Source organism: Dicentrarchus labrax, unplaced genomic scaffold, assembly GCF_905237075.1.
Source record: "Dicentrarchus labrax unplaced genomic scaffold, dlabrax2021, whole genome shotgun sequence".
NCBI lineage: Eukaryota > Metazoa > Chordata > Actinopteri > Moronidae > Dicentrarchus > Dicentrarchus labrax.
In genome coordinates, this window is record NW_026136715.1 from 29068681 (window position 1) to 29088585 (window position 19905).

Sequence of the window (19905 nt, forward strand, 5' to 3'; positions counted from 1 at the left end):
GCTTTAGTTGTGATTATTAAAGTAAATACATATCCACCTTTATGTGTAATATTACTACAAAAATTGTCAATTTCTTATCATTCCATCATCAGCATTAATTATATAATATGCATCGTATCAGTGTTAATTTTGTTGACGAAGACTATGACGAAAAACATTCGTCAACGAACCTTTTTCACGTACGAAAACTAAATAAAAACTAAATAAAAAGTCAGATATGATGACGAAGACTGTGACGAAATATAACTGACACTCTAGTCAGCGAATAAAAATTAGACGAAAATGTTAGGGAGGGACGAAGGGAGAAGAGATCCAATCAGAACTACTCTTTTTGTGGGACAAGTTGGGAAGAAATCCAATCAGAGTGAATCTTTGAGGTTAGGTTGATCTATGCAGAAGCAGCAGAGGCATTTTAAAAAGCCGCGGCAAATGCAGGTGCAACAGCTAAACAAACGCAGCAGCAGTTACACAGGAGGAGAACAAAGACGAGTTTGCAGAACTTCGCACAGTTTCGAGGACGTTTTTACAACAGTTAGGTTGTTTACATTATATTTAGTTGTGATTAGTTGCACAGTCTTAGTTACACAGTTTTGGCTGATTTCAGTTGACTTCGTTCGTTAGCAACACGCTAACGTTTTGCAGTGCACCCGGTCCGAGGGCAATGGCATGTCTCATGAACAACAGAAATGTCAGAGCTAGGTCTAGGACTGTGCTTTTTAGTTTAATGTGATATTTACCTGTATTTTCAATGCTGAGAGAGCAGGGTTTTTTTTATTTACTTGAACATTAAGGAGTATTTCTTTGGTAGTGTGTGCAGTGGCATTACAGCCAATACATCTTTTATTCTACATTTGAGAATTGCACTAATCTGTTCTGTTCAAATCTTGTTGATTTTGTACAGAGTAGCAAGGCATTGTAAGGCATTGTAGCCTAGCAGTTATTTAACTTCTTTTGAGGTACGTGAACATTAACAGTAGTGAATTTTCAGTGGCATTACAACCAATAGTTTTATTATTATTTTTGAGAATTGCTCTTTATTAGGGACCGAGCCAGCGACCGCTGGAGGTCCCTATTGTATTTGCTATGTTTCTTATTATTAGGGACCTTGCAAGCGACCGCTGGAGGTCCCTATTGTTTTTGCTTTGTTTCTTCTTCCCTATTTTTAGCCCTTTTGACTGCATCTTTGCCCCCCTGAACATATACGAAAGGTCGGTTTTATTTGGCAAAGTGGTCAGGCCTGGTGAAAAATTTGATATTCTATGCGTCGCTGTCGGGTCCGCCACTAGGTGGCGCTACTATCATGAAAAGTGCGTTTAGGCGTTTAGGCTAATAACTCCTGCAAAAACTTATATCCATGCGTTCGCTGAATAGAGCTGAATCTCCCCATATAGGCCCCGCCCACTTCCGCCTATAATTTTTTTTTCGTTAGAGCGCGAAATATCCTTAAACTACTTTTTCGTGTTCCTCCTACACACTTTGTCCGATTCGCATGAAAATTTTCACCTAGCACCTGGGGACCGCCCTGGCAAAAAGTAATTTTTGAGCCACAGCCGCCCACGCTCTGGTGGCATGGAAAATCACTGTGCGGAGACCGTAATAGTTATGAATATGAAGTTCACAGGGCACTGCTGCCTGAAGTTCACATACCAAAAATCGTGTTTGTCGTGTTTGTAGCGCCCCCTGCAGGATGAAAAAACTGCAGCCCCGGCGCCACGTTTCACCGATATGTACGAAGCTCGGTAGACACGTGTAACATGCCGGGACGTACAAAAAAGCCTCTTGGACCCATACCCAAAACCCGACAGGAAGTCGGCCATTTTGATTTTGATTTTCACTTTCGGCGAACTTTTCGCGTTGTATTTGAACGAACTCCTCCTAGGGAATTTATCGAATCTCCTTCAAAATTTGTGAGTACAGTCAAAAAATGGTTCTGATTAAAAGTTGTGCTATTTGTGCATGTATGTTGAAGGGCATGTCCGTGGCGTGCCCGTGGCGTGCCCTCAAAGTTGGCCATAGTGAATTCCGTGCTCATTTTCAGACATTAAGAATAAAATAAAATACATGTTTTGTAATACAACCGTTAAACCTGTGTCTGTATGGTATATTCAAACCTTAATACCATTCCATAACAGACTGATACTGATACTTCAAATGACCGGAAATTTAAATTTAAACATTTAGTCGACTAAGTCCACTTTAGATTTAGTCGACTAAAATCTGCTAATATTTGGTCTACTAAGACTAGACTAAGACTAAAACTCTTATGATATTTAGTCAACTAAAACTAGACTAAGACTAAAAGATTTCAGATGACTCAAATATGACTAAAACTAAATGGTGTGTTATTCAAAAGACTAAGACTAAATCAGAATTTCCTGTCAAAATTAACACTGCATCATATAATAGGAACAGAAAAAATAATATGAAGTGACTTTTATGTACAGAGGATTTACCCTACAAGCTGTATATATTATTATGTTAATAATGCAGAATTATATATAAATACATATATAGAATACAACCCTCAAAAAAGTCAGTTGTTTTAGACAATTCTAGGGACTTGAGGTGACTGTTTTTTTTTATATTTTTTTATTTCTGTAATTTTTTCCTGATTTACTGAATACATTTTTTTTTCTGTTTTTCTGAGTATAGAGAGCATTTGAAACAATAGACGCATTCATTCCTTTATTGAGAGCTCGATTTAACGGAAACAAACATGACCGGCTTGTTTAGTTCCATCAAGTTTTACTTTGATCTGGGTTTAAGACACTGGGAGATAGTCCTGTCTTCAATTCAATTCAATTTTCAATTCAATTTTATTTAGCACCAATTCATAACAGAAGTTAACTCACTTTTCAAATAGAGCAGGTCTAGACCGAACTCCTTATAACATTTACAGAGACCCAACAGTACCACCATGAGCAAGCACTTGGCGATGGGGGCAAGGAAAAACTGCCTGTTAAGAGGCAGAAACCTCGGACAGAGAGAGAGAGAGAGAGAGAGAGAGAGAGAGAGAGCTGAAGGCTCTGGCTCCTGTTCTACTTTTAGAGACTATAGGAACCACAAGTAGCCCTGCATTCAGAGAGGGCAGTGCACATTCAGATCTGCTAGACATAGCAATATATACATAGCAAAATTGACCCAGTACAGTAGATAGTTGAAGATGGGGCTTTTTTTCCCCAAGTGAATGCAATATGCTTCCGTAGACTGTGTATTACAATAGACCAATATATAAGTACCTCAAAACTGGACCCAAGTCCAGCTGCATCACTGCAACATGCACAAACCAGATAAGTTTTGAGAACTTTATGAGATATGAATGAGTCTTGCTGAGCACAACTTAAAGTATACATAAATGCTTAGCATAGCTATTAAACACATGAGTATGTATTTAAAACTGATTAAAGGCTTTTAAGGAGGACAAGTAGGCTAAGTGTTCTATTGGTGTTTTCAACATTTGCTGTCACTACAAGCAACCCTTCTGCCGAAAGTCACCAGTCATATACTTCATAATACAAATATACTTATTATATTTAATTAGATATTGACTTCTAAAAGACAATACATTCATTCCTCCAACCAGCAGGTTGCAATAATACCTGCACGAAGGGGCCTCAGGAGAGAGGCTTGAGCAGCAGAGAGACAATTACAACTTCAGTACCTTTGATGCATATCACTCCGCCACCGCCACCAGTCTACTTCTTCTTCTTCTTCCGCTTCTTCTTCTTCTTCTGGTTTTATGGCGGGTTGCAACCATGACTTATAAGGTGCATACCGCTACCTACTTTACCGGAGTATGTAGCGTGAGTTATGTACGGAGCCCCTAAAGGGACATGGAAAAAAAATTATATATATAGATACTAGATAGTATCTAGTGCGCACAAGATGGTTAACTTCTTTGATGGTTAACTTTATATTTGAGTCCATCATTTCTTAAAAGGCGTTTAACAAATACACCTCCTTTGCGTAGGTCTGTGCTCTTTAAATGCTGTAATAACCTAATATAAATAAATCAGTGACAAACATGCACATGCTCTGATTATAATCATATAGCCTATAGATCATTTTAGCTGATGTTTTGTATGTGTGATGCCCACTAAAGTGTTATCACATTTGTGGTAGTTTCTGTAATTTTATAATTAATGGTTTGAATATTAGTTCAGGGGTAATTAACCTGTTTCCACCATCCTTGCACTAAAATATTTAATATAGATGTCAGGAGTAATTGGGGGTCACCAGCAGGGGGCAGTGTGGCGCTTATTGTGTTCCGGGGGGCTACGTCAGTTTGGTCCGCTTTGCAGTTTTCCTCTTTCTGCTGAGCGAGATGAAAAACGGACGCAGAGTTTGCCCTGTCTCACTTATTTCTCCTGTTTCCAGGTTGGTGGAATAGTAAATCAAGCTAAGTAACTGAAGTGCAATACGTTGACATGTCACTGAATGATTTAATGTCCGCTAATAAGGCTGTTTTATGAATATGAGGACATTTATGTACATATAGCAGTAGTCGCGGTTTCGCGCCTGATGATATCACCTGTTGCTACCTGAGTCACGTCGGTCAGAGTTTTATTTTTAGCTCCTTGAACATTTTTGTCAAATGTAATAGTTTTGAAACGTATGATTTTGTGTAAATTGTTAAAAACTGTGTTCATGTACTGTAAAGCAGTTAGAAGCTAATGTTAAAAGCACAATGTTATATATTTTAAAAGTGGTAAAAAACAAGTTAAAAATCTGTCAGCTCATGCATTATGGAAGATTAAAATGATTTTAGTTGGAAAGGGAAAATGCATTTAGGAACCATATGTAAGTGGTAACATCAGCTATGTTTTATATGTAAGTGGTAACATAAGCTATGTTTTATTTTAAGTTGAAAAGAGACAACTTACAGGGTAACAGTGGTTATTGTCATTTTGATTTATTTAATCACACAAAACTTATAACTCAGTATTTGCTGAAAGATAAGGAAAGAGAAATTGTATTTGATTTTGAAGCCATGTTTATTTCTTTGAAAACATTGAGTGTTTGTAACAGACGAGGATTTAAATGGTAAATGTTTTAATAAATCCTCTCTCCTCTTTCTGCTGAGCGAGATGAAAAACGGACGCAGAGTTTGCCCTGTCTCACTTATTTCTCCTGTTTCCAGGAAGAGCATATAAGCTGTTGATGTGGTGCCAGCCGGTACCTGTAACAGTTTATTGGGGGCTCTCCCGGGATCACTCCCACCTTGTGGCCGGAAGCTGATCCAGTGATACTGCAACCTTGGACCAAAAGTGACCTGATGCAACCAGCGAGCTGCAGCCAGTGGAAAAGACCACCAGATATCATCGCTTTTGTCTACTGATGAAGAGGCTACCTGTAATGAATAAAGGATAATGTCTGTGCAGTGCTTAAATCACCACTCATCAAGAACAGAGCGTGAATTGTGATCCTGGACTCTTGTGACCAAGTACAAGGAATTGGGAAGCAGTTATGGCGGATGGTGAGAGGAAAAGGTTGGTGTGGGCCATCAAAAAGACCCTGCTCACTCTCTCTGCAGATGAACTGTTCCAGATTGCCAATTCAGTGGGTTCAGTGCCAGGAATGGACGAGTCTCGCGTCAAGTCGACAGATGAGGAGGGTTGTTTTGAGTACATTTGCAGTTTCATGTCCAGTGAGCCTTTACTGGAGTTAGAGGATTTTGGGTTGGCACATTTACTAAACTTAAGGGATGTAATCGACACAGTCATTCGGGGTCGTGATTCACAAGTTGCTGTAACAATTGATGTACCGGTCAGCGGGGATGTAAGTCATGCTAATGATAACGTTAACCCAACTGATGACAGTGATGCTACCGATTTTGGGATTGCTAATGCAACCCACATGGCACCCTCTACGGCTAGTGACACACATGATGACACAGAGCTGCAGAAAATGCTTACTAGTTATGAGGAGCTGAGTAAGAAAATTATGCAGTGCAAACACGCGCCCAGTCCACAGTCTGCACCTCAGTCATCTGTAAAGATAAGACTCACCTCACAGAGTAGTAAGGTAGCAGACACCAGAGGTTTTAGTGAAAACTCGACACCATTGACACATGACAAGTTGCTCTCCTTAAGAGAGTTGTCTTACCTTCATCGCAGGGAACTGAAGATTCAGGGGGTCAGATTGGGGACCAGGGGGCAGATCTCAGCTATAACAGTGTCTGTCGACAGATGGAAGATGGCTTAAAGGAGCAGTTCAGTGATGCAGAGGTTGTAAGAGCCGTCCTCAAAGTCATCAAGCCAGGAACTTTTAAAGACATGTTGATGAATAAGGATGATCTGACTGTAGAAGAGCTAAAAGCCTTCCTCCATTCCCACCTGGGTGAGCAAAGTAACACTGAGCTGTTCCAGGAGCTCATGTGCACCAAACAAAAAGACAATGAGACACCCCAACAGTTCCTATACAGAGTCATAGGACTCAAACAGAAGATCATGCTGGCCTCCAAACATGCTGACACAGATGTCAAGTACAGTGCAAGCACAGTGCAGGATGTGTTTCTCCACACGGTGTATCAGGGCCTAGGTCATAAGCATGATGATGTCCGCAGAGAGCTGAAGCCATTGCTTATGGACACCAGAGTATCGGATGAGGCAATCCTGAAACAGATGAAGAAAATAATGTGTGATGAAAGTGAAAGGCAGCGAAGGCTAGGTCCCGCCACCCGCCAAAGACTAACAAATGTGCACAGTGCTCAGCCTGAAGTCAACGCTGCACAATGTCCTAGTGTAAAAGAGAAGGTGCCAAAAACAGATGTGATCCAGCAGTTAACGGAAAAACTTGAACAGCTTACAAGTATGGTTGAGCTCATGAGACAGTCAATGCAGACACAGGCGGCAGGACAGGTCAGCCACAATGGGAAAGGTAGAGGAGACCGCAGGAGAGAGAAACAATATGGCTGTGACAAATGTGTGGAGCAGAATCGTCCCGACTGTCCTCACTGTTTCCACTGTGGCGAAGAAGGCCACCGGGCAGTGGGCTGTCTAAAGAGACAAACACATCAGGGAAACTGGAGCCGGTCTCTGCCGAGGGACAAACAGTGACCGGGTCTCAGCGATCGTCCCAACCTGACACTCGTCATACTGGCCAAACTGGAAATAAAAGACTGACAAAAGACTCAAACACTCAAACAAAAGACAAAGTAACGGAAAAGAAACAGAAACAACCAAACAGGGCAACCACTCCACCCACTCATGACTTACCTCACAGCAAAGGGGAACGCCTAGCCAAACTCATTGGAAGGAAAGCTCTCACCCATTGTAACCTAAATGGATTAGCAGTCAGTGCTCTGCTAGACACTGGGGCTCAAGTAAGCATGATTGATAGGGACTGGAAGAGTAAATATTTACCTGACACTCCTGTTAGGCCACTCAGTGACATTATTGGTGACGAAGACGAGTTAAGGGTGTATGCAGTTAACGGTGACGTCCTCCCGTTTGATGGCTGGGTTGCTCTTACAGTCAATTTGATGGGGAATGAGGACCCTAATCTGTCAATCACTGTGCCTTTTCTTGTCAGCAGTCTGGCTCTGGAGAGACCACTGCTGGGTTTCAACGTGCTGGAAGAGATGATACAAGAACAACCTGAAAAGCTGATTTCAACTCTTGTCGTCCTACTCTGTAATGCCTTGTGTATACCAGCAGAGAAGGCAGAGCTACTGGTGAACTCCATCCAAGCCAGCAAACCCTCTGTGCAGTGCGGGCGCCTACGGACAGGCAGACAGGACATTGTTATCCCAGCAGGTCAGGTAGCCTGGGTCAAGTGCCAAGTTCCCCCCCACATGAGTACATCTGACGCAGTCTTCCTATTTGAACCTGATGACAACAATGTACAGTTGACAGAACTGGATGTGGGTGCAGGTCTGTTGGAGGTACAAAATCCAAGAAAACCCTATGTAGCTGTACCTGTGGGTAACAACACTAAACATACAGTCACTCTACCAAGAAAGACAGCACTTGGCAGCATCCACTGTGTTGAAAAAGTGATCGCAACAGACTCACTTGAAGCACCCAAGCCCACAGTGACAGTTAACAGTGCTGTATCAACACCTGTTGACACCCATCCATCGTCATGGCAACCTCCCATCGACCTCAGTCACCTTGATGATATACAAAAGGAAAAAGTCAACAAAATGCTGCGCGAAGAAGCCGGAGCTTTCGCACGTGACAGCGATGATATTGGCTGCATACCAAGCCTACAAATGTCGATCACCCTCACAGATGAAATCCCGGTACAGAGATCATACTCAGCAGTCCCGAAGCCACTGTTTAAAGAGGTAAAGGAGTATGTGCAGGAGCTGCTGATGAGAGGCTGGATTGTTAAATCCAAGTCCCCGTATGCTGCCCCAGTTGTCTGTGTTAGGAAGAAAGATGGCAGCCTACGTCTTTGTATTGACTATCGCCTCCTGAACAAAAAGACTGTGCCTGATCGACATCCGCTGCCCAGAATACAAGACCTGACAGACACACTGGGGGGCTACACCTGGTTTAGCATCCTCGACCAGGGAAAAGCTTACCATCAGGGCTTCATCGCAGAGGGTTCACGCCACCTGACTGCCTTCATCACCCCGTGGGGCCTCTATGAATGGGTCCGTATCCCATTCGGACTCTCAAATGCCCCAGCAGCATTCCAGCGGAGCATGGAGGAGGTGCTAGGCCCACTCAGGGATGAATGCTGCATCCCATATCTGGATGACGTGCTCTGTTATGCAAAAACATTCGATGAACATGTGGAGGCTCTCCGTAAAGTTCTCCAGGCTCTTCAACAGCACGGAGTAAAACTGAGACCTGAGAAATGTGAGCTTTTCAGACAAGAAGTCAGGTACGTGGGGCGCCTTGTGTCAGCTGATGGTGTCAAGATAGACCCACGGGACCTTGACGCAGTCAAAACCTTGACAAGCAAGACACCACAGACAGTTGGTGAGGTAAGAAAACTGACTGGCTTCCTGGGGTATTATCGCTCATACATCCAGGATTTTTCCAGGATCGCAAAGCCAATCTATGAGCTTCTCCAAACTAAGCCAGGGAAAACCCAGATTCCAACACGTGGGAAAACCACTAAACGCCCACAGCTGTCCTCCCGAGAGCCTGTTGACTGGACCACTCAACATCAGGAAACCTTAGAGCAACTGGTCACTCTCCTTATAACCCCACCTGTCTTAGCATATCCTGATTTCAACCTACCTTTCACGCTGCATACAGACGCCTCAGACCAGGGCCTGGGGGCTGTCCTCTATCAGCGCCAGAACGGAAAGCTGAGAGTCATTGGCTATGGCTCGAGGACTTTGACACCGGCTGAACGTAACTACCACCTGCATAGTGGAAAACTGGAGTTCCTCGCATTGAAATGGGCTGTGTGTGAAAAGTTCCGGGACTACCTGTACTACGCTCCCCATTTCACTGTGTACACGGACAACAACCCCCTAACCTATATCATGAGTACAGCAAAGCTCAACGCTGTTGGTCATCGGTGGGTGGGAGAACTCTCAGACTTTCAGTTCGACATCAAGTACAGGCCTGGAAAATCAAATGTGGACGCAGACACACTGTCTCGCCTCCCCTTGGACATGGAAAAATATGAGGAGGTTTGTACAGAGGAGCTCTCGAATGAGGCAGTGCGTGCTACATGGGATGGGAGTCAGGCTGCAGAACGAAAGGATGTGGCCTGGGTTGCAGCACTTAACATGTGTTCCCAGGATCCTCCCCCGCTACCTCATTGTCACCTGCCAGCTATCAGCCATGATGACCTTGTTAAGGCTCAAAGAGAGGATCAAGTCATAGGCAAGATAATTGAGTTAAAGGAGTCAAACACAAAACTGACAGATGACATACGCCAAACTGTAAGTGGAGGCACCCGCAAGCTGCTGCATGAGTGGAGTAAGTTGCAACTTGAAGACGGCCTCCTTTACAGAAGGACAAACCAGCAAAAGCAGTTAGTTCTCCCTTTGAAACACAGGCCGATAGCTCTAAAGTACCTACACAATGAGATGGGCCATGTAGGCACAGAAAGAGTGCTCCATCTTGCTCGGGAAAGATTTTACTGGCCCTTTATGGCTAAAGAAATTGAAAACTATGTCACCCGAAAATGTCCCTGTATCAGGTCTAAGAAACCCACGACACACACTCGAGCTCCTATGGGCAGCATCACATCTAACTTCCCTTTAGAACTTGTGTGTATTGACTACTTGCATCTGGAAACCAGTTGTGGGGGATATGAATATATTCTAGTAGTGATTGATCATTTCACTAGATTTGCCCAGGCATACCCCACGAAGAACAAGAGTGGGAAAACTGCTGCTGAGCGCATCTTCAATGATTTCATACCCCGGTTTGGATATCCATCCAAACTACATCATGACCAGGGTCGTGAATTTGAGAACAAACTGTTCCAATCATTGCAGCGGCTGTCAGGGGTTGGTCACTCGCGGACGTCGCCCTACCACCCACAAGGCAACCCAGCTGAGCGCTTGAACCGTACCATCCTCCAGATGTTAAGAACATTGACTGACAGTGAGAAACTGCGGTGGAAGGATCACCTCCCGCATGTTATACACGCATACAATTGTACCAGGCATGAATCAACTGGCTACTCACCGTTTTTCCTCCTCTACGGCCGTCACCCACATCTCCCAGTCGACTTGCTGTTTGGATTAGTTGGAGAAAGGGAACCATACTCACCGCGAGGATTTGCAGAGAAATGGGCTAAAAAGATGTCAGAAGCCTACCGCATTGCCGGCGAGAATAGCAAAAAGTCCAGTGCAAGGGGAAAAGTGACATATGACAAGAAAGCAAAAGGAGTTGTACTGCAACCAGGGGACAGAGTTCTGGTCCGGAACCTCAGTGAGCGTGGAGGGCCAGGAAAATTAAGGGCATACTGGGAGAAGACTATATACAGAGTTGAACGTCAACTTGCAGAGAACCCAGTGTACATTGTCTGCCCTGAGACTGGAGACAAAAAGAAAAGCAGGACACTGCACCGCAATCTCCTGTTGCTGGTAAACGACTTACCTGTCGAAGTCACTCCACCTGACACCAGACCTATTCCTGAGAAGAAAACACATGACAGACAAAACCAAGACAGAATGACAGACACTCGAAGACAAACAGACACGTGTGATGACAGTGAAAATGATTCAGATGATGACTCTGGCTCAGGATACTGGTTAAGGAGACCGACTGGAAGGACAGAGGAAAGACCTGTTACCTACCAGGAGCAACTCACCATGTATCCAGAGAGTCGGGGTCGGAACCAGCACCTGTAAGGAGAGGAAGTCATACTTGGCCCGAACACTTACCAGATCCTACTGAGAAGAGACACGACGCTGATGAAAACCTGCTTTTACTCACTGGACCTGTGGAAGGGGAGGAGAACAATGGACACCAAGACTCTGACTCAGAAGCTCGACCTTTGACCCCTCCGGTAGAGCGCACTCAGTCAGAGATTAGAAGGTCCGCTCGTGAGAGAAGGCCGCGCCATTTTCTCACATATGAGGCATTAGGTGAACCATCAGTCCAGTCACACGCCACAGTTAACTCAGTGACCGGATACACAGCACCCTATATACCTGTCATAGAGGCACCTCTTCACACTACACCTGTACACTCACCCTTTCCATACATCCCGCCTGTTTGTATGCCATATTCACACCCACTCCTTTACTCCCAGACACCATACATGCCATACACTTACCAAGCACCAGCCACGTACATTCCACCTACCATGCTTGTTTGTTGAATAGAGATTTGTGAATCAAGGTTAAGAGTTGAAAATGTTAAATGGTTTTGATTTTTGGAAATGTCAGGAGCCATTCTTTTCTGTCAGGGAGTGTGTGATGCCCACTAAAGTGTTATCACATTTGTGGTAGTTTCTGTAATTTTATAATTAATGGTTTGAATATTAGTTCAGGGGTAATTAACCTGTTTCCACCATCCTTGCACTAAAATATTTAATATAGATGTCAGGAGTAATTGGGGGTCACCAGCAGGGGGCAGTGTGGCGCTTATTGTGTTCCGGGGGGCTACGTCAGTTTGGTCCGCTTTGCAGTTTTCCTCTTTCTGCTGAGCGAGATGAAAAACGGACGCAGAGTTTGCCCTGTCTCACTTATTTCTCCTGTTTCCAGGTTGGTGGAATAGTAAATCAAGCTAAGTAACTGAAGTGCAATACGTTGACATGTCACTGAATGATTTAATGTCCGCTAATAAGGCTGTTTTATGAATATGAGGACATTTATGTACATATAGCAGTAGTCGCGGTTTCGCGCCTGATGATATCACCTGTTGCTACCTGAGTCACGTCGGTCAGAGTTTTATTTTTAGCTCCTTGAACATTTTTGTCAAATGTAATAGTTTTGAAACGTATGATTTTGTGTAAATTGTTAAAAACTGTGTTCATGTACTGTAAAGCAGTTGGAAGCTAATGTTAAAAGCACAATGTTATATATTTTAAAAGTGGTAAAAAACAAGTTAAAAATCTGTCAGCTCATGCATTATGGAAGATTAAAATGATTTTAGTTGGAAAGGGAAAATGCATTTAGGAACCATATGTAAGTGGTAACATCAGCTATGTTTTATATGTAAGTGGTAACATAAGCTATGTTTTATTTTAAGTTGAAAAGAGACAACTTACAGGGTAACAGTGGTTATTGTCATTTTGATTTATTTAATCACACAAAACTTATAACTCAGTATTTGCTGAAAGATAAGGAAAGAGAAATTGTATTTGATTTTGAAGCCATGTTTATTTCTTTGAAAACATTGAGTGTTTGTAACAGACGAGGATTTAAATGGTAAATGTTTTAATAAATCCTCTCTCCTCTTTCTGCTGAGCGAGATGAAAAACGGACGCAGAGTTTGCCCTGTCTCACTTATTTCTCCTGTTTCCAGGAAGAGCATATAAGCTGTTGATGTGGTGCCAGCCGGTACCTGTAACATATGCTTTATTTTAGCAGCTTGCAAATTATTAACGTTATCTGTGAAAGTTGCGTTTTCAGAGATGTTGAATTAGCCGTAGGCAGGTTATTGGTTAGCCATGAGGATAATGCCCATAGTTAGCCTACTATTTCTCTAGATAGCCTCGTCAAACAGTGGTGCAAAATAGTGACTTCTCACAAAATAAACCATAGCCTACTCATTTGACTTATTTAAGGGCATGAACGTGATCGTTTTAGCTTTCAAATACTCGGTCTTTAAACTCCTTATACAACTCGGCGTGCTTGTTGGCCAAGTGTTTCGCCAGGTTGGAGGTGTTGGCTCCCATTGTTTGCATTTGTTTGTAGCACTGACGACAAACAGGTAAATTTAGGAATCGTGACGTTTTTAATTTCCGAGAATCGCGATACTTCGAAGTATCGGTGCACCATGCAACACTAAATTCCATTATTATTATTCCAGACATTTTGTATTCTATATTCCTCTGATTTAGTGTTTGTTATCCAGCCAAACCCATTACCTTAAAAATAATTATATTCCCAACATTCCTAAATAACAGTCTTTCCCAACTACTACTCTAATTAAGGGCGGCTGTGGCTCAGAGGAAGAGCGGGTCGTTCTTTAATCGGAAGGTTGTGGGTTTGATCCTGGTGCCACATGTCAAAGTATCCTTGAGCAAGATACTGAACCCCAAATTGCTCCCGATGCTGTGCATCGGTGTGTTAATGTGTATGAATGTTAGTTTCTGTTCGATGGACTTTGCCATCACTGAGTGAATGTGTGTGAAAGGGTGAATGTGGCACGTAGTGTAAAAGCGCTTTGAGTGGTCAGAAGACGAGAAAGGTGCTATAAAAGTACAGCTCCATTTACCATTAAGTTTATAACTTTCTTACATTTTGATTCCACCTTTTCCATATTTCCATGTACCCTTTTGGTCTAACCAAATACCCAGATATTTAAGATGATCTTCTGTTTCCATATTGTGGCCATATATAACTTCAGGTTCTGTTTGTCTATCCCTTTCTTCCTAGTTAATAACATATAACAAGACTTACTTGGAGAAAACTTAAAGCCCCAATTGTACAACCATTGTTCTACTTGCTCCTATTGCTTCCTTGATTTTAACTTATCACACTTGTGGGAGCTTGTCCTCTTGCCCAGATGGCCCCATCATCTGCATCCAGAGCTGACCCAACTTTTTGGCATTCTAACTTCTTCCCATATCTTATTAAATAAAAGCAATATCATCTCTAACACTTTTTCAGGTAATTTCTGGAACATGACATAGCTCAGTTGATCTTCTCCTGTAGCAGTATTTCTGATTCCATTTAATACTATCACTAGTTCATTAATGTTGATTTCTGCATCCATGGTAATTCCCTCATCATCTTTTTTTTCCAAGTTATTTTTTGGCTTTGTATTGGCTCTTTGGATAGTGACAGCAGAAGATAGACAGGAAAGGTGGGCAGAGAGAGAGGGGATGACACACAGCAAAGGGCCACAGGTCTGATTTGAAACCTGGCCGCTGCAGCAACTCTGTACATGGGTCGCCAGCTCTACCGACTGAGCTAACCGCACGCCCTCATTATCTGTTTTTAATAATGTAATATACACGTCCCTATTTTCATTTAGCATCTTTTCTTTATTTTGTCTGTGGATATCATCTAAATGATCACCACTCTGCACACTGGCAAACTTCTTTCCTAATACATTTGCCTTTTCCTTATCTGTTCTCACCCCAACTGGTCGAGGCAGACGACCGCCCACCTAGAGCCGAGGTCTATGCCTCTTAAAAGGAAGTTTTTCCTTGCTGCCATCCAGTGGCAGTTCTATCTTGAATGACACCCTGGGCGAGACCCCTTTCGAGCGCCCCCAATAAAAAAAAAAGGAACACAAAATTCTGCACAAACTGTTTTATTATAACAACATAAGTGAAGCAGAGAATTATATTTCTTTAATCTCTTTAATTATTGTACTTTGAACAGGAAACACACTTTTTAAGGTTCACAATCTCCACCTCCAACATTGCCAAAAGACAATGAACACAGTTCTGCACAAAATTGACAGTATAAGTTATCAGAACTTAGAGAACCACAAGGACATCCATAAATATACACTATATACATAAATGTGCCAATATATATATATATATATATATATATATTATATAAAAGTAACAAGAGCAGAGAGCAACAATAAGGACATAAAATCCTGGATGACATGGAATTTTCTGATGTTAACCTCAGAAAAAAACGAAATTCTTGTTCTTGTCCCCAAAAACCTTAGAGACTCACTGTCTAAAGATATAGTTACTCTAGATGGCATTAACTTGGCCTCTAGCACCACTGTCAGGAATCTTGGAGTTATCTTTGTTCGGGATTTGTCATTTAATTCCCACATAAAGCAGACTTCTAGGACTGCCTTCTTTCATTTACGTAATATTAGAAAAATTAGACACATCCTATCACAGACAGATGCAGAAAAACTAATCCATGCATTTGTTACTTCAAGGCTGAATTACTGCAACTCTTTATTATCAGGTTGCCCCATTAAGTCCATTAAAACGCTCCAATTAATTCAGAACACTGCAGCACGAGTACTGACAGGAACTAGAAAAAGAGATCACATCTCTCCTGTACTAGCTTCTCTGCACTGGCTCCCTGTAAAATGTAGAATAGAATTTAAAATCCTCCTCCTCACCTATAAAGCTCTTCATGGTCAGGCCCCTTCATATCTTAAAGAGCTCATAGTACCCTATTACCCCTCTAGAACACTACGTTCTCTGAATGCTGGGCTACTTGTGGTTCCTATAGTCTCTAAAAGTAGAACAGGAGCCAGAGCCTTCAGTTACCAAGCTCCTCTCTTGTGGAACCAGCTTCCAGTTGTGGTTCGGGAGGCAGACACCCTCACCACATTCAAGAGTAGGCTTAAGACATTCCTCTTTGATAAAGCTTATAGTTAGGGCTGGATCAGGTGAGTCCTGAACCATCCCTTAGTTATGCTGCTATAGGCCTAGACTATCGGGGGATTTCCCATGGTGCACTGAGCTCCTCTCTTCCTCTCTCTTTCTGCACTCATTCATGTTCCATTAATGCATGTTACTAACTCCACTTCTTCCCCGGAGTTCTTGTGCTTTCTCATCTCGCATGTTCTTATCGATCCTGGTGGAGCCTCCTGCCATGGTCCTGCTAGATTGTCATTGCCAATACTGTTGTTGCTGTGCACTCGTCTGTCTGTCTGTCTGTCTGTCTCTCTCTCTCTCTCTGCCTCTCTCTCTCTCTCTCACCCCAACTGGTCGAGACAGACGACCACCCACCTATAGCCGGAGGATCTGTCCTAGGTTTCTGCCTTTTAACAGGCAGTTTTTCCTTGCCCTTGTCGCCAAGTGCTTGCTCATGGTGGTACTGTTGGGTCTCTGTAATTAATGTTAAAGAGTTCGGTCTAGACCTGCTCTATTTGAAAAGTGTCCTGAGATAACTTCAGTTATGAATTGGCGCTATACAAATAAAATTGAATTGAATTGAATTGAAATGAAATTGAATTAATATATAATATTACATATAATGTATAAATAATATATGTAATAAATATTCTAAATCGTTTTGTATTACCTATTTTGTTTCACCCAATTCAGAAAAAGAAAAATGTGGTGAACTATAGGCCTGTATTTATTATATTATGAATGAAATGTGCGTTATTTGTAAGAAAGTCGAGGTGTGACTGACTTACAGTGGATCCCCCGTTCCCCCCCTTGTCCGTTCCATTAGGGAGACCCAGAGGTTAACTGTCCACTGCCCCCCTCCTCCTTCCCCTTCTCACACGGCACCTTCTCATCAAGCAGAGGCGCCAATTTGCCAATTCCCCACACAGTGATATGATAAAACAGATATATGATAGAAATCCGCTTTGTGGCGCAGGGGATTTTTCGGGCTCGTTGTGCCGCCCCCCGTGTGTCATGAAAAAATGCCGCCCTGGGTGGCTGTCCGCTTCACCCATGCCCAAAACCGCCACTGCCCCCGTCGCCAAGTGCTTGCTCATGGTGGTACTGTTGGGTCTCTGTAAATAATGTCATGAAGGGTTCGGTCTAGACCTGCTCTATTTGAAAAGTGTCCTGAGATAACTTCTGTTATGAATTGGCGCTATACAAATAAAATTGAATTGAATTGTTATTGCTAATGTTCCGTCATCCTCTAATAGTAAATACTTTTTTCTCCACTCATTTTCTTCAGCATTGACCATACCTCTCCTATTTTAACTTCTCTCCCCATTGTAGAACAGTAACTCCTCCATGCATTTCATTTACTGTTTTAATTACTCTTTGAGCTTGAGCCTTTTTCAATAATTACATTCTCTTGGTTCAAAATATTCCTTAACATTCTCAGTGCACTATTTCGTTCTTTAATAGCTTCTGTACATATATCATTTCTACCATGGGACTGTTTTCCTTTCCCCCCCAACTGACTTGAATGGTACGATATTCAATGCTGCATTTAGGATTAAACTATGAAACTTCAAATGCACATACCTCAATGTCACCCTTCACTGAAATGGAACCTGCTGATTTACAACATATTTCTTCAAATTTGCTTTTGCAAAACCCCACTTCTTATGACTGGGCCTTTTTTGAATATCTATTTCAATATTTATAGAGCATATTATTGGAAAATGATCACTCCCAATACTTGTACTATCTTTAATATTCCACTCACAAGTATTTACTAGATTATTAGAAACTAAAGTAAGGTCAATACAAGACAATGTCTTGGAACATATGTCAATTCTTGTACCAATTTCCATCAGTTCTTCCACTACTTCTCTATTATTGTCAGTATGCTTAGTCCCCCAAAGACTATTATGCGCATTGAAGTCTCTGCACTTTATTTCTTTCCTATTTCCTTGTCTCCTTACTATTTCCTCTAAGGTTCTAGGCTTAACAAGGGTCTATTTCTGTTGAAGTTGCTATTCTTCTGAATGATATCCCATTCCTTACAAAATGTTGCACAACCTCCGCCTTGGTTTTTCACCTAAATCAAACCTGACAGACTCATACCCAGGTATAATAAAATCAAGGTTAGTTTCTTCAATGCAAACAATATCAGGTTTGACTTCAGATTCTGCTACAAACTTTTTTAATTCTTGTCCATTTCCAAACAAGCTTCTAGCGTTCCATTGCAAACAGTAGAATGCCATTATAAAATTAAATAGCATTCTGAGACCCCCCATCATTATTAGCACTCAACATAGATTTAGATATTTGATGTCTAAAAACTCCTCTCTAGCTTCCACCCCTGAAGAAGCAGAAGTCACAGTTGGGATGCTGTTTCCATTTTCTTTTATAAGGTTACATTGTTCTGTTTTCTTATAGAATACACTTGAATCAATACTTCTTATCGATATTTATTTTCATATTTGATATTGAGGCAATCCAAAAGTAATGGAAAGTAATTTAGTTACATAACTTTAATTTTGTGACTTGGATTGGGTAAGTGAATACATTTTTGAACAGATAATTGTTAATTGTACCTGTACCTCTAACCCTCCTAACCCCGCTCTTCAGCAAAAAGTAGTTGTATTGTTCTTGGTTTGTTTTTTATAAATATATATAAATTCTTCAGTCTGTCCCCAGACTTATTGCTTTGTCTCTCTCCAACCTTTCAAGTTGACTGTAAAGGCATAGCATATGATCCATATTTACCTGAGTATAATGAGCTAATTACACAGATTGCCCAACATGTAACTCTTAGCAAATAAGTTGAATTGTAAGTGTCGGGGTGGAATAAACCTTTAAAACTATAAGTATTTGAATAAAGTAGTATTTGGGTGGAATAAACCTTTAAAAGTGCTATCGCGGTCCCAGAAATCCGGTCCTGAAAGTGCAGCCTCCGAGGGGTATTGCACAAAAGTAGGATAAAGAAATCCAGGATAATTGAGCAAGCGTGGCTTGACCTAGCCTGCTCGGTGCATCCTGGCCTAATTGGTTGCACGTTTGCCGAGCCAGGATTAAAAGGCGCGGCTATGTTAAGCCAGGTGTAGATAGTCGGGATAAGTGCGCGTTCACGGCATACTGAACTAGACCTCGCTATCGCTCACAGAATCACCGATAGGAACATGAATAAGAGTCGCGCTTCATATTTCACGGCCGCTGAACAACAGCTCCTGATGGAGTTCTATGAAGAGGTGAAAGATATAAGAAAAAAAGGCAATACCAATGCCATAATTAAAGAAAGAGAGAAAGCCTGGCAGACAATAGCGGACCGGCTTAATGCTTAAGTAGTCCAAAACTGTACAATTAATAAACAGTGCTCCACTGGAACTGTCATAATTAGGCTCCAATTAAAGGACTAAAGGAGTTACTTTAAGTCCACTAATCAACTGTTGTACACTTTGCTTTAAATGTGGCAAGTAGAGGTGCATGTTACTTAAATGTAGAGTATGATTAAGTGCAAACAATTATCCACAATGTGTGTCACTTAATCTGTTTTTATCTATTTTATCTTTTTATCCTTCATAAAGAACAAACTTGTCTGGCCATAAAAAGGACCTGGCAGCAAGTTAAAAAAAATGAGGTGAATAGATTAGGTGTCTGCTGACATGTTGAATGTCTATATTATATATATATATATATATATATATATATATATATATTATGGCATGTCGTTTAGGAAATTAATCTTTGGATATATGGAATGAATCTTGGATATACTGATAAAAATGTGAGAATACTGAATGAAATTGAAAACCTAGTTGTATCCTTTTCATCAAAGTGATAGCCTTCAGAATTAGCTGGTTTTACAAAATGGCATCAGTTGAAATATTACAATACTTTCTTAAACTGGAAAACTTTTTTGCTTTTTCTGTCAGGATTTAGCCTGAGGCCTGTTGTAGTCGGCCTGCCACCATTAAAAAGGAAGTGAACTTCTTCGTCAGGAGAACGGTATGGGGCACGGGTACTATCGGGAGGATC